Source organism: Octodon degus, unplaced genomic scaffold, assembly GCF_000260255.1.
Source record: "Octodon degus isolate 3935 unplaced genomic scaffold, OctDeg1.0 scaffold00122, whole genome shotgun sequence".
Classification (NCBI taxonomy): domain Eukaryota; kingdom Metazoa; phylum Chordata; class Mammalia; order Rodentia; family Octodontidae; genus Octodon; species Octodon degus.
This window is the reverse complement of record NW_004524698.1, coordinates 7605070-7618627: the sequence shown is the minus strand read 5'-3', so window position 1 is coordinate 7618627 and position 13558 is coordinate 7605070. Positions and strand designations below refer to the sequence as shown.

Below are 13558 nucleotides of genomic sequence, written 5' to 3'. Positions count from 1 at the left end.
GCGGGCTCATAAGTCACTTGAAAAATATTAAAGCGCCCTCTCCTTCGCCTTCTATCTTTAACACGCGCGCTCTCTCTCACACTCATCCCCCCCCCACCCGTTCCTAAGCGCTTCGAAGCCTGAAGCCGGTGACCCCGAGCCCCAGCGGTGGGAACCGCGGGAGCGTCTCCCAGGCGCCCCCTCCTCCCGCTCCCTTAGCTAGCTCAACGCTCCTGCCCCTCCTCCTCCTTCCCTGCCCCCTCCTCCTCGTCCCCTCCCCCGCGTCTGGGGCGCGGGCTGCGCGCAGCCAAACCCCCTCGTCGCGCGCCCCTCCCCGCGCGCGCCCCGTGCCCGCATCGCGCTCACGGAGTGGATGCGGCCACCCGGCCGTCTCTAATTACCTCCTGTCCCCCGGCGGCCCGTGAATAATGGCTACTGAGGGCGCTTGCAGGGGCTGCTGAGAAGGAAACGCGGGTGCGAGAGGCGCGGTGCGTGCGGAAGCGCGAGGAAAAGGAGCAAACCTGGGGCTGCCGCGAGCGGCAGGCAGAGAGAAAGGAATCGTGCGAGCGCTTACATTTTTTTCCTCCCAAGGATTTCATCTGGCCGTCGCGTTCTGGAAGAGGCCAGGGGGAGAGCGCGCGCGCAAGGAGGACGGGAGACGGCGGGGAAAGGGAGACAGCGAGACGCGCAGTGCCGGCGCCCCGGAGACCCAGGAGGAGCCCGCAGGTATTGTTGGCAGCGGAGCTTTGTGTCCTCAGCGGGCCATTCCCAGCGCGGGGGACTGCCCGAGTCCCCAGCTCACCGCGGCGCTCTGACCTGCCCCTAGCCCGGGGCTGTCAGTGGGGGTCATCGCCTGCCGTGGGTACCCCTCCCGCAGCGCCGCGATCAAGGCTGGAGTTGCACATTTGCCTGTTAGGGGGTTTTTCACGTCGGTGGAGGAATTAGTCTTAGAAGCAGAAATTTCTTTTGCTTTTTTCCCCTCCTGACCGCAGTTTGGTTGTGCCGGGGATTCCCCCCTCCCTTTCCTTCTACAGTGCTTTGGTGAGTGGTGTTGGCGACTGTGGCGCTGGCGGCAGGCTTAGGGCTGAGATGGCGGGGCTGTTGGCCACGGCTCAGGAGGTGAGGGATGCCGAAGGAAGGAGTTCTGTTCAAGTTCGCCATTTGCGCCTGGAGCTCGTCTGCCTGGGGTGGGCGGTCCGTGCAACCGGTCCTGCCCTGGGCAACCAGTGGGAAACTTCCCGGGAGGGCCGCCTCCCGGCGGACTCTCTGTGCCCCAACGCCTCCGGGTGCTGCCTCGGGCTGAGGGTAGCCCCTCCTTGCCGCCCTCCAGCGCTTAAGGTCGCGCACTCCCCACCCCCGCCTTCCTCCATGGGCTGTTGGTTTCCGGATCTGGACAGAGCTGCTTCAAACACTTCCCCTGGAGACCCCTCCCCACTCCTTGCATGGAGTCGGCCCTGGGAGCCCCCCCACCTCCACCCCCACTCCCACCCCCACCCCTCCCGCCCTGGTCTGGTCGCGGTCTTACACGCTGCCGAGTGGCCAAGCTGACAATGAAATTTCGTGTCTCTGCCGGAAGGGGGAGGGGGTCATAGCTGAGTCTCTCCAGAGGCTGCTGACCCTAGCCGTGGCCCCGAGGCCGGGGAAGGGGGGTCCTCTTAGGGAGAGGGAACTGTTTGGTTGCAGACTTTGACGTGGGTTGGTGCGGGGTGGGAGTGGACGGGTGGGGGGTCGCGCGGCGGAAGCAAGGGTCTGGGGTTTGCAGCCAGAGGTCCTAGATTCTAGCCACTCTTTGGCAAGGCTATTGGCTGATGCTTTCGGGCACGGTGAGGGCTCTTCTCACCTCAGCCTCCTCCCTTCCAGTACACTGCGGGCTAAGAGGTGATCCCGAGGGTGATGTGCTTATGTGACGAAGTGTTTGTCTCCTTCGATCCTCAGCAGACACTGTGGACGCTCTGGTGACCCAGAGATCAGAATGCCAGGCCCCAGGGGGAGGTCAGATAATGCAGACGGGAGTGGTGGGAACCTCTTTTCCCATAGGGACCTGTGAAGAGAGGCCAGCCCAGAGAATATCTGGGGACCGCAGTATTGGGGGGGTGGCTCAGTCCTAAAGGGGCTCTGCTGGATCAGAGTCTTCCTGGCACTCAGAGCTCCCAATCCCTTTGCTCTTTTGGGGGTGACAGAGAGGAGGTATGGAAGAGGTGTTGGGCTATCCCTGGGGGGGGGGGTGGTAATAGTGGCTGGAGAACCCAAGAAAATCAGCCTTAATTAATTGAATTCCCAGGGAAGCAGCCCAGGGGCATAAAGGTGCTTCCCCTTTACCTTTGTGGGGAGGGAGCCAGGTCCAAGTTGGCAACCCACACATGTGAAAGCCATTTTTCTCCCTACCCAAAGAGAGGCTTCCTGGGGAAAAGAGAGGTACCTTTAAAGACAAGGGACTGGACTGTTTCCAGACTGTTCTGTCACTGAGTCCAGGAATAGAAAGAGTTAACCCTCCCCCAGAAATCTGTCACACACACACACAAACACACACACACACACACACCCGCACAGCAAGGACATGATGTTGAGTCCTCTGACATGCTAACAGCATGACCCTGGCTGACAAGGGTGAGCAGACTGCACACCCTGTAAACCCCTTTTGCAGCAGGACAGGACTTGGCAAGGTGGTGAGTGGTGACTTGTTAGGGACCTTGGAGGGTCACACAGCTGGGCCATAGCCTTGTTGCCCAGAGGGAAAAAGATTACCAGTCAAGGCCATTGGGAATTGGAGGCTGTATTGGTGGAGGTTAGGAAAGAGGGAAGGCCCTCCTATCCTTTTTCAACATGGAAAGGCTCCTGAAATAGGTGCTTCTTGCTCTAACCTTGCCCTCCACCCCCAAGGCCTGACCTGAAGGCCAGCCCAGGTTAGCAGCTGTAAGTGGCCTGGATGAGAGCACCTACCTAGAGCAGGGCCAGATCTGATAGGCCCTACTGCTGCTCATTCCTTGACCCTGTGGCACAACCCCCTGAGTGTAGAGTTAGTTGTAGGGCTGCTTTCCCTGCCTCTGGCTGTGACTTCTATTTCTTTTGAGTAAAAACTATTCCCTTAAAACTCCATAATGAGGCACATTACAGAAACACAATGCCCTGTTTGGCTGGACAAATGGGAGTGAAGGGCTTAGTAATGAGTGAATGAATGAATGAGTGAATGAATGAAAGAAGAAAGTTTCTCAATTGGAGGCCGCTAGTCATAGTTTTAAAGGCTTTCATTATGTACATTTTAAAGTACGATTCACAGAAAATCTGAAAAATGGAGAAAAACAAACAAAAAAGGTTATTGACAGTCTTCAGGCTCTGACAACGCTAGCGTTTTGATGGAGTTCTTCCCAGGCCTGTGCGACTTGGTGGTTGGTCGGTTTTTTAAAGGCTTTGTCGTCATCCCCTATATTCAGATGTATATCCTGCTTTTTCTTTTCTTTTTGCTGGTGACAACGCCAGCCTTTTCCTGTTTTGTAACCAGTGCTTTATAAACATGGCAGTTAATGTCTCCAGGCTTTTCCAGTCAAGTGGATGTACCATAATTTACTTAATATTCCCCTTTTGTTCAATGTTCTTCATGTTTCTGATGAGTGATGTAGTGGATGTATTTTGTTCAGAGAGCTTTTTCTGATGTTTAAGATGATTTCCTCAAAATGACGCTGCTGGTGCCGAAGGCTCTGACATGCCTGCAGTGAAAGGAAAGGATTCCCATATTTCTCCTTGAATAAGTGGGACACTGTTCTCCTTCCTTCCTTACAATCTGGAAACTTCCACTAGAGCTTGGTGATGAATCACTTGTCTGACCTCCCTTCTTTGACAGAGGAGAAAACCAGAGCCCAGAGAGGGGAAGTGAGCCCCAAGGTCACACAGCAGTTGTTCAACTGTGCAGCAGCCAAGAAGTGGTTGCTGATCTGCCATTTTGGTTTTCACCTCTGAAAAAGGACCCTGGAGGTACTCTGGGCCAAATGTGTCCATTTCACAGATGGAAGAACCGAGATCCCGAATGAGAAGCACTCAGCCTGCCCCTAGCGTTACCCATTGGTGCATCAGAGATAGGCTTCTAGGCCCATCTGTGTGGCACGCTGCCCTGTTCCTGGATCCAGGCAACAGCACCCGCCATGAACTTCCTGTTAGGCCTCTCACTTTCTTCTGTGCCATCCCACTTTCCAGAAAGAAAAGCAGAGGATCCAAAGCAGGTACATGAGAGGTAAGACTGCAGATTTCAAGGAACTCCGGAGGTGGCTGTGGCTCTCTCCTGTGCAGTTTCCTTGTCCAGAGGCTGAGCTTAGCATCTGCTCAGGAGCCAGGGCCAGGGGTTGGAGCAGGTCAGGTGTAAGGGTGGGGGTGGGTAAGGACAGGAAACATCTCAAGTGTTCCCTCTGGCCTTCAGTTGACCCTGGAAGCTTCTTTTGGAGAATGGGACAAGGCAAGAAAGGAGAAGTTGGGATACAGATTTCATGAAAACATGGGGTTGGAACTGTGGGAAGGAAGCTTGAAAGGAAGAAAATAGAAGCAAGAAAAAGTAGGAAAAGAAAAGAAAGGACTTAGGTGAAATGCAGAAAGAGGAAGACCCTCCTCCTCAGGCCTCATCAAACACTCAGGAGAGGCCATCTCGTTGGAGAGGCCATCAAACACACAGCACAACTGGTGGATCCTGCACCCCTGGCTGGGTTCTGTAGGACTCAGTGTAATAGCTGTTTGGGGCCCAGAGATGGGAGGTATCTAGATGTCAGAAGGACCCAGACTGAGTCAATGTCATACATGACTTCGGTAGTGGCTTCCATCTTCATGGAGTGCATAGGGGGCAGTAGGAGGGCAGCCCCAGTTCTGGGACTTAGGGATGCTCATAGTGTGTGGGCTGACTGTGCCTCTGAAAATACTCACCCAAGCACAGCCTTTATTCAAAACCCTTCCATATAAGCATGCCATCCCTCGAGGTTAGGAGGAGCCCTGCTGTGGGTGTTTGGATGTTTCTGTGGGCGAGAGCTTATCCATGTGTGTGTGCGTGCGTGCGTGCGTGCGTGTGTGTGTGTGTGTGTGTGTGTGTGTTTGCTCATCTCTGGGTGTCCCTGTTGTGTGTGTGTGTGTGGGGGGGTGTTTCTGTGTGCCTCTCGTCCTGTCTGTGTATTTCTTTGGAGAGGTGTGCCTCCCGGCTTAAGCACATGCATCCATGTATGACTGTGCATGTGTGTGTATGTGTGGATCTGAGCGAGTCTGTCCTGTGTGTGCCCTGTGTATGAGTGCAAACCCATGTCTGTGAACCTCTGATCCCATGTGTGCAGTTTGGGGGGTATGCCTTCAGCTCCAGCACATGTGTGTGTTGGTATGAGCACACACTTTCCTCCTAGTGGCCCCAGGGGGGATCCAGGCATCAGGCTTTTGTGCTTTTCTCAAGGTTGCCAGTATGTGTGTGTGGGGTGTTGACTGGTGGGGGGAGCTGGAGGAGGGTAAAGAAAATCTTAAAAGACCATCTTCCCTGTGGTCTCCAAGGAGATCAGCCTGTGAAATGATCCGCACGTTAATTAAAAACGATTATATCCTGATTGAGCCATTCCTGCTCACATCCCCAGCCAGGGAGACGATGAGGCAGAGACCAGGGGATGCAGGATGCTCAGGGTCTGCTTGCAGACACAGCCAGGTCAGGTGCTCACAAAGAAAGCAGAGGCTTGGAGAGGTACGTGATTGTCAGATTTGAGCTTCTCCTTTGAGTTTTAAGGATTCTCCCAGCTGTGTCTCTGAGGTCCCTAGAACAGTGTGACACACACATTACCCCATGGTCCTGTCCCCTGTTGTCTGCACAGTGTGTTTGTGGTTCCAGCATTACAGTGAAGTGATACACTTGAAGTCATGGTGGCCAGAATCCCCAGATTCATCCAAGTCCTCTGACCCAAAGTCCCAGACACCCATCTTCACTTCTACTTCCCTCTCCCTCACTCCCACCGCGAGCCTTTACCTCTGCAGGACCGCAAGGAAGCTGGGGCTTCCAAAGCCAGGCCCCTTATCCTGCCTTGCACCCGTAAGGTAGTTCTTTCTGAGGTCTAATCTGCAGGGGCAGAAAGCTGTGATGGCTATTCGAGTGGGAGCTGCATGATACACCATCTCCAAGCAGCTCTGTCTGATCTGTGTCATCTTTGTTACCATCTACTCTGCTCCCGGGTTGGCGGGTGGTTCTGCAGCAGGTCAGCCCCAGGGGTTCCAAGGGCCTGCTGGGCACCATATCCATACTCCTGGGTATACATACAAAGTTGCCTTTCTAGAGAGTCCTAGCTGGATCCTCCCGTACCTGGCCTGGTTATTGCTGAGCTAGTCAGACCTATAAGGACTACAGTGGTAGAATGTAGTGATACCAGTGTATATGCACTAGATCTTAAACTCTGGAGATCTTCCTGCCTCAGCCCCTCAAGTGCTTGGATTACAGGTGTGTGCCACTATGCCCTGCCATTGGTACTGATGTAGAGGGACCAGATGACCCTCAGCTGTGCTTTAGGGCAGGAGTTGCCTGGGTTCCTAAGAGTGTTCAGGGGAAATATGTTGCCTGAGCTTTTATGGGGACCTGGCCTTTAGTATGCCCCTACTCTCTCCTACACATTTATTAGCCACCTTTATGTGCCTGACCCACCAGCCTGAGAGGAAGAGACCTTTTTACTGTAGATCAGCCACACGCAGAAACGAGAAAACTGGCCATAAGCAAGAGCTTTTTCTACTTTGTTGAGCTTCAGTTTCGCCTTTCTGCAATGGGATCCTAGCTTTTTTCTGAAGTAAGACTGTCAGGAGAGTAAGGAAAACTAGATCGTTTGTTCAAATGCCTGACTCATTTGTATCTTTGATCATCCACGTAGGGTCCCTCTGTGTTGCGGTAGAGGCCTTGGGCTTGCTGGTTTCTGGGGAGGGAGACATGTTGTAGTCCTTCAGTATTTTCTACCACATGATGTGGCTTTTAGGTGGCTTCATTTCGATCTGAGCTTCTGTGGGGCAAGTATGTGCCCTGGATCACCTAAGGCTAGATTATCAAAGGTAGATTGGGGTGCTGAGGATCTAGCTCAATAGAATAAGTGCTTGCCTGGTAAGCACAGGGTCCTAAGTTCAATCTCTGGTACCACAAAAAAAAAAAAAAAGTAGATTGGGGAAAGAAGGGATGTTCCTATTAGACCAGGTTGTAGTGAGATTTGTGGGATCTAGTCTCACATTCTCAGGGCCAACTTGACCCAAGTAGAGGTTTTGAGAACCAAAAATAATGTCATGGGGAATGAGAGGGCCAGGTAGGGTGGGAAGAGGAGCATCTACTTGTTCTCAAAGGGCAGAACTTGGGGAGAGGTCGTCTCGTCCCACAGAATCTCTCAGCACCAAAGCAGACAGAGACCTTGCCTGGTCATCCCTCAAAGTGGTCACCTTGCAAGAGACCTTGCTATTCCTCTAAATATCCCCCTCCTGTGTTCCCTAGGGGCTGAAATGCTTCTGTCACCGCCAGTGGTTAAGAGTGTTGAAGGCCCCCACATAAAATGTTAACACGAGCCAGGCATGATAGTATCTGCCTGTGATCCCAGCATTTTAGAAGGCTGAGGTAGGAAGATCATAAATTTAAGCTCAGTCTGTACAATTTAGTGACTTACTGAGATACTACCTTAAAAAGAGAGAGAGAGAGAGAGAGAGAGAGAGAGAGAGAGAGAGAGAGAGAGAAAGGATTGGTGATGAAGTCAGGTTTCCATAGTGCAAGGCCACTGGTCCTGGTGGAGTGAGACAACTGCAGCCAGGCCCCAGGTATACTAATGAGCTGGGGATCCCATCACCCCTGCCTTAGGCATCAGGGATCAGTTGCTTCCATGACATGGCCTGGTTGGTTTGTGCCATCACCTAACTCAGCACCTCCCTGCAGGCTGGATTTGGACTCTACCTACTATTCCAAAGCTCCCAGCTTAATTGCTATCACCCAGAGGTCACTGTGAGGGTCCTACAGCACAGCTCGGCAGGAATAGTGATGCCAGGGCTCGTATGGGGGCTGCCTTGCCCTCTCTAGGTTCTGGAGGCCCTGGGAGGTGAGATGAGGTATCCTTACCAGGATGAGGGACGGAGATACCCAGATAGGCTTTGATGGCAAGGCAGAGCTTTCAGAGGGCAGCTCCAGGGACAGAAGCAGAGAAAGAAGATTTGCTGGTGCCAGCCTGCCATAGGTCCCTGGCCACAGTCTGGGCTTTGGTCTGGCTCACAGCCTAAGGCTATGGGCCGAGCTCTTGAGTGGCCAGGAGGCCATGGGAGGTGGTGGTGCCAGCCCTGGGCATTGCTGGGGTGCCTGGCACACTGCCAGTCTGGCTGGCCCTTTTTGAAGAGGCAAGGATGTGGGGGCACCCAGATCAGACTGAATTGGGTTAGCCTGACCCTGTGTCCCTCCTAGTTGTGCCATCCTAGTCTTCCACACATCCAGCCCGCACCTTGTCTCACAGCCATGCTTTTCCTCCATCTGCAGTCAGCTTTTCTGGCTGCCCAGGAGACTGGCCCAGGGAGAACCAGGTGGGCATCCTGGGGGAAAAGGATGCCTGCATGTGCTTTTCACAGACAGAGGGTTGGTGGCTGTTCCATGCGGCACACATGGAGGCTTGAAGGGGTATGGATCATAGGACCTCTAGCAGGTCAAGGTGGGAGCAGGGAGGCTGAGAGGCACTGGGATCTTGGCTAGCCTGGGGTTTTGTTCCTGCAGCAGTGGAATGGGAAAGGTGCTGCAAGCAGGAATATGTGAATGGGGAAAAGGCTCAGAGGTGGGACTACATGGGGCCAAGGACAGAAGAGTGCAAAGGATTGGAGAGGCCTCGGGGAGGCTATGTGATTTGGCTTGCCAGTGCACTTGTGTAGGTTTCCTTTCCTCTCTGGCACTCTTGGGTCCTCATTCTGACCAGTGGGTTAGCGACAGAACAAGAGCATCTTCCTTAGCATCTCCTCTGGCTTCCTTCCACAAAGAACTGGTGTGTAGACCTGGGGCTCATCAGAGGACAGTAGGGACCTGACCAGACTCCCCCTACACTTCTTCTGGCACCTGGAGCAACTCATCCTGGCCTCAGCCCATCCCTGCCTTGTGACTGTGGAACCCAGGAGGGATGTAAGATTCAGCTGAGGAGGAAGGTGGCAGTGCTTGGGGAGCAGTAATTAGAGCCCAGCAGATTATAATTCCCTCAAAGAAAGCTCAGTGCAGGGGGAGGAACAGTACCCAGGCTGGGACAGGCTGGAAAGAGGCCAAGGCCTCCTCTGGACAGGCCTGATGCAAACCCCAGCATTTCCACCTTCAAGCCCACATTCCCCCTCCCCCAAAGCTTTCTATTGTCTATATTTGCAAATAAGAAACTGAGGCTTGAAATGGTCAGGGAACTCTAGTCCTAGATTCTATGGGCCAATAACAAGGTAGGTCAGGGATGAATAGACCTGGGGTCAGCATGATCCTTCTTCCTAATATTTCAGGAGGAGAGGGTCTGATGGCAGTTCTTAGCAGGCAGCAACAGGAGTGCGGTACCTTCCTGATAACCCCTATGTTTGGAAACTTTTGTCTGTTGGAAGGACCTGGAATCATGGGTCATACTGTCATGATGGGAAGGAGTTAGACCCCCAGGCCTTGAGCTTAATCATCCCTGTACTTACTGCTGTGTGACATGAGGCAATGGTTACACCACTGTAGTAGGCATCTCCATATCTGTGAGGGGCTTGTTTTCTTTTATGGTTTCTTGTAGCTTTAATGTGATCTGCTAAGGAGGGCAGCTCCCAACAGTGAACGATCCAAACTTTGTAGGTCCCTCTGTCCTCCTTCCCTCTCAGTGATCTCACAGTTGCCTGCTGAGTTTATCCTTATGCCAGAGGCTTCCATACTCCTCTAGTCATCCACCAGATGTGTGCTACTCTTGTTCTCCTTTGGCAGATGAGCACACTGAGGCCCAGTGGCCAGCCAGCCCCTCGCCAAGAAAAGCATGCTCTGTGTTATTCTAGTGGCCCTGCGTGGAAGACCCTTGCTCTCCTTGGACCTGCAGAGCCTGCCTTGCCTCTGAGCAGACCTGTGTGCTAAGGGAAGCAAGACAGGATCAGCTGGGGCTTGAAAGATGATGTCCTCAGATGGGTGGTGTTTGGCCAGCACAGAGTTTTAAAAATAACATCAGGTGTCACAAAAATTCTACTTTTTGCTTTCCTTTAGAACACTAGCAGGTTGGCATTTCTGGCCCACATACCCAGAGGGCACTGTAGGCAGAGCGAGATGAAGCTGCCACCTTCCCATCTAGCCAGAGCCACCCAGCCCCCTGCTTACCCCTGGGTTCTGATCTTAGTACCCTGGCTTTCACTGATCTAAGGCAATGACTTCTCTGAAGCTCTTCTGTTAAATGTCACAGCTGAGAAACTGTTTGCAAACTGAGTCTAGAAGATGTTTTCCAAGAATTCTCCCTCCGCCCCCTAAAAAAGGAAAAGGTACATCCTGTGGGTTGGGGGTAGCCTGGGAATAACAAGGAGATGGAGTGTTTTAAAGGACACAGGGTGCTTGGAGAATGATACCGTGTTCTCTTTGCCTATTACTCAGTTGGAGAAGCCTAAATACTAACACCAGTCAGATTTTGCTTGTTCTAGAATGTGAATTATGCATTGAAATCCTTCATATGACCCTTACAGCCACCCCGATAGACCACCACTATGTTCCCACTTTTAGCAAACCAGACAGCTGGAGCCAATAGAGGTCAGAGACCTGCCCTGGTCTCTGGGAGAGCAGGATTCCAGCAAGGACTCCTATCCTGACTCCCTGCCCAGTGCTCGTTCTGATCTAAGACACTGTAAGAACCAGCTCTTAGGTGAGCTTTTTCCTTGTGCATTTTTAAGAACACTCTTTTAGTTAATATGCGGGAGGGATTTCAATGTTCTCGTACATAACCTTTTGCTGAAGCGACAACGTGCGATAAAAGGGTCCCAGGAGAGCCAGTGTAATTTGGGCTGTGAGGGACAGAGAATACCAATGCAGCAGCCTCTCTAGCAGGCTGATCCTTCCCCAGCATGGCAGCCTGGGGCCCCTCTGCCCTTGGCTCCCTGCTGTGTTGGGCTTTGGGACCCTGTGTTAGTTCAGATCACGTTCAACTATCTGGTTTTCTTTTTCCTTCAACCATTTTTGAGTGAGGAGCTCAGGTCCTAAAAGGAGGAGGTCAGGTTTAGCGATAATGAATCACTTGGATGGGGAGGGATCAAGAAACAGGGTGGGGGACAGCTGTTAAAGAAACAGATGTTGTCTGTTTCTAAGAAACAGATGTTGTCTGTTTCTAAGCAAGAGCTGGTGAGTTGGAGACATCAAAGGGGCCCACACTGAGGGCACATTGAAGGGCACGTTCAGCTCTATTCACATCTGCCCTTGGCCTCAAAGGATGGGAAAAGGGGGCTGGGGAGGTTCCAGTTAATTGAGGCTGATTCTAAATTGGGAGGCTTAATAAATGGTAATTATCCTCCTGTGGGAGCAGACCAGAGCTAAGCAATGCTGCTGGGAATGGAGGTCACAGAAGCAGAGCCCGCTTGCCTCACCTGCCTGGGGGCTCTGAGAATTTCCCCCAACCAAGGCATCTGGGACTGAGCTAGCAGGCCACGGCTTATCCCTGCTCTTCCTGATATGTGTTACACTTGTGTAGGTGTGTTGTATGGCTCCCTCTGTGTCTGTGGTGAACTCTAGGTGTGCCCACGGCAGGTTGTATGCAGGTATTAGAGCCTGCATATCTGTGTGTTAGGACCAGCCCACTCTATATTCAGCTACCTCCAGGTCCCTTTCCCTGAAAAAACTCACTCCTTTATTTCTCACACCTCACATGGAACAGGGAGGAAAGAATCTCAGTTTGAAATCTCAACGGGGCATTGGCTCTGTGCCTCTGGAGAGCAGTGCCTGGCTGTGTAGACAAAAGTGATATAGCCAGGTTTCAGTTCCACCCAAAAGGGAACTTTCTGTCATTCACAAGTGGCCCAGAGTACCTACCACAGGAGGGAGTGAACACCCCATCTTAGTCAGTGTAAAGTCAGATGCCAAATGTGCTTCTTCCTCTTTTTTGTCCCTTCTAGGCCCACAGAAATGGGACTGTGAATTTCCCATCAGCATAGGGCTGTTCCGTCTTGCCAACCCAGACCAGCTGAGGGGCTGGCAGAGGGCTTCTGCTCCTTGGTGACTCCAAAATGTGGCCCATAAGAGACCTGGGAATGTGGGCGAGGTTTGCATGGGTATGAGATGTAGGACAACAGATTTGGGTGTGTTGGTTATGCATGTGCCTGTGTGGATGGGGCTAGGACCGCAGCTGTTGAGTATGTGTTTTTGTGCTCCTTGTGTGGTGTGTGGCTCTGTAGGGTGGATGGGTGTTTATGTGCACTGTGTACATACTGTCATGAAATGTATGTGCACCTCAGCTGGTGGATGCTGAGGACATGGCTGGAAGGGGGTTTGTGCTGAGACCACCACCAACTCATCCTGTTTCGTCCCCTTCTCACCATCCCTGCCCCCAGGGCAGTCCCTCCAGATCAGCACTCTTTGCTCACACACCCAGGACCTTGGCAGCCTAGCTCCTGTCCTTGTGCTTGGGACAAGGACAGGGCCAGCAGATGGCCAAGAGGTCCCAAAGGATCAGAGAGATATAGGAGGAGGGGGAGGCCTGGTCACTATGCAGCTCTCCCCCAGAGATCCCTAAGGAAGTAGTGTCTGAGTTTCTATAACATCTGGGCCAGACTGGGAGACCTTTGTAGAGATGCCATGGGTATTTACAGACTGGAATAGTTCCAAAAATGGGATGTTTCTAGAAGTGAGAAGAAACACATTTCTAGAGTTGAGATGGAAAGCATTTCTGAACAAGGGGCATTTTTGAAGATGAACAGGGGCATGTTTGAAGATGAAATGTAAGTACTTCTGGATATAAGAGAAGACCTTTTTTTTTTTTTTAGTAAAAAATGAGACTTTTCTGGATTCTCAACAGTGTCATAGACAGAACATTTCTGAGAATGGAATCTTTCTAGAGATAGCGTAGTGCTTCTGCAAGTGAAGTGTTTTTGAAGATGAAGCTAGAGTATTTCTGGAAATAAAATAGGGCACTTCTGGAGATGAAGTATTTTTGGATCCAAAATGCAGCATCTCTGGAGATAAGATGTAGCATTTCTGGAAGTGGAGCATTCTTAGAGTTAGGATGGAACTTTTATGGAGAGTGCTAGAGATTCTGGAGATGGATTATATTTGAAGCTAAGAAAGGATATTTCTGGAGATTAAGTAGAACATTTCTGGCTGTGGAACATTCTGGAGCTGAGGAATTGCTGGATTAAAAGGAACCATTAAAAGGAAATGGTCATTCTCAAAGAGAAAGGACATTTTTGGATTGAGGATTGGTGTTTCTAGAGATGAGAAGGCACAGGATGAGTCTGTCTGTTTGAAAGGCTCCTGAGGAGCAGGCAGGGGAGGGTCTTGTGGGACTGAGATCTCTCTACTGTAACCCTTGTTCTGCAGGTGATAAGCTTTAGCTTCAGAAGTAAGCTCCAGGGGCTGGTGAGATGGCTCAGTGGTCTGAAGCACCTACTTAGAACAAGCTTAGCAAAGCAC

General features: G+C 51.9%; 1 protein-coding gene across 5 annotated transcripts in view; it reads left to right on the top strand.

Annotated features, from left to right (window-relative positions):
- The first annotated feature begins 354 nt into the window (after positions 1–354).
- Rai1 (retinoic acid induced 1) overlaps positions 355–13558 on the top strand; it is a 78117-nt gene continuing 64913 nt past the window's right edge. For 4 of the 5 annotated variants that reach the window (XR_002817875.1, XR_002817870.1, XM_023700132.1 and 1 more), the window contains exons 1-2: positions 355–467; positions 571–705. The gene's annotated coding sequence lies outside the window, so the exon portion shown is untranslated. Of the gene's footprint in view, positions 468–507; positions 706–13558 lie in introns of those variants that run through there. The other variant, XR_002817871.1, reaches the window with a different exon arrangement.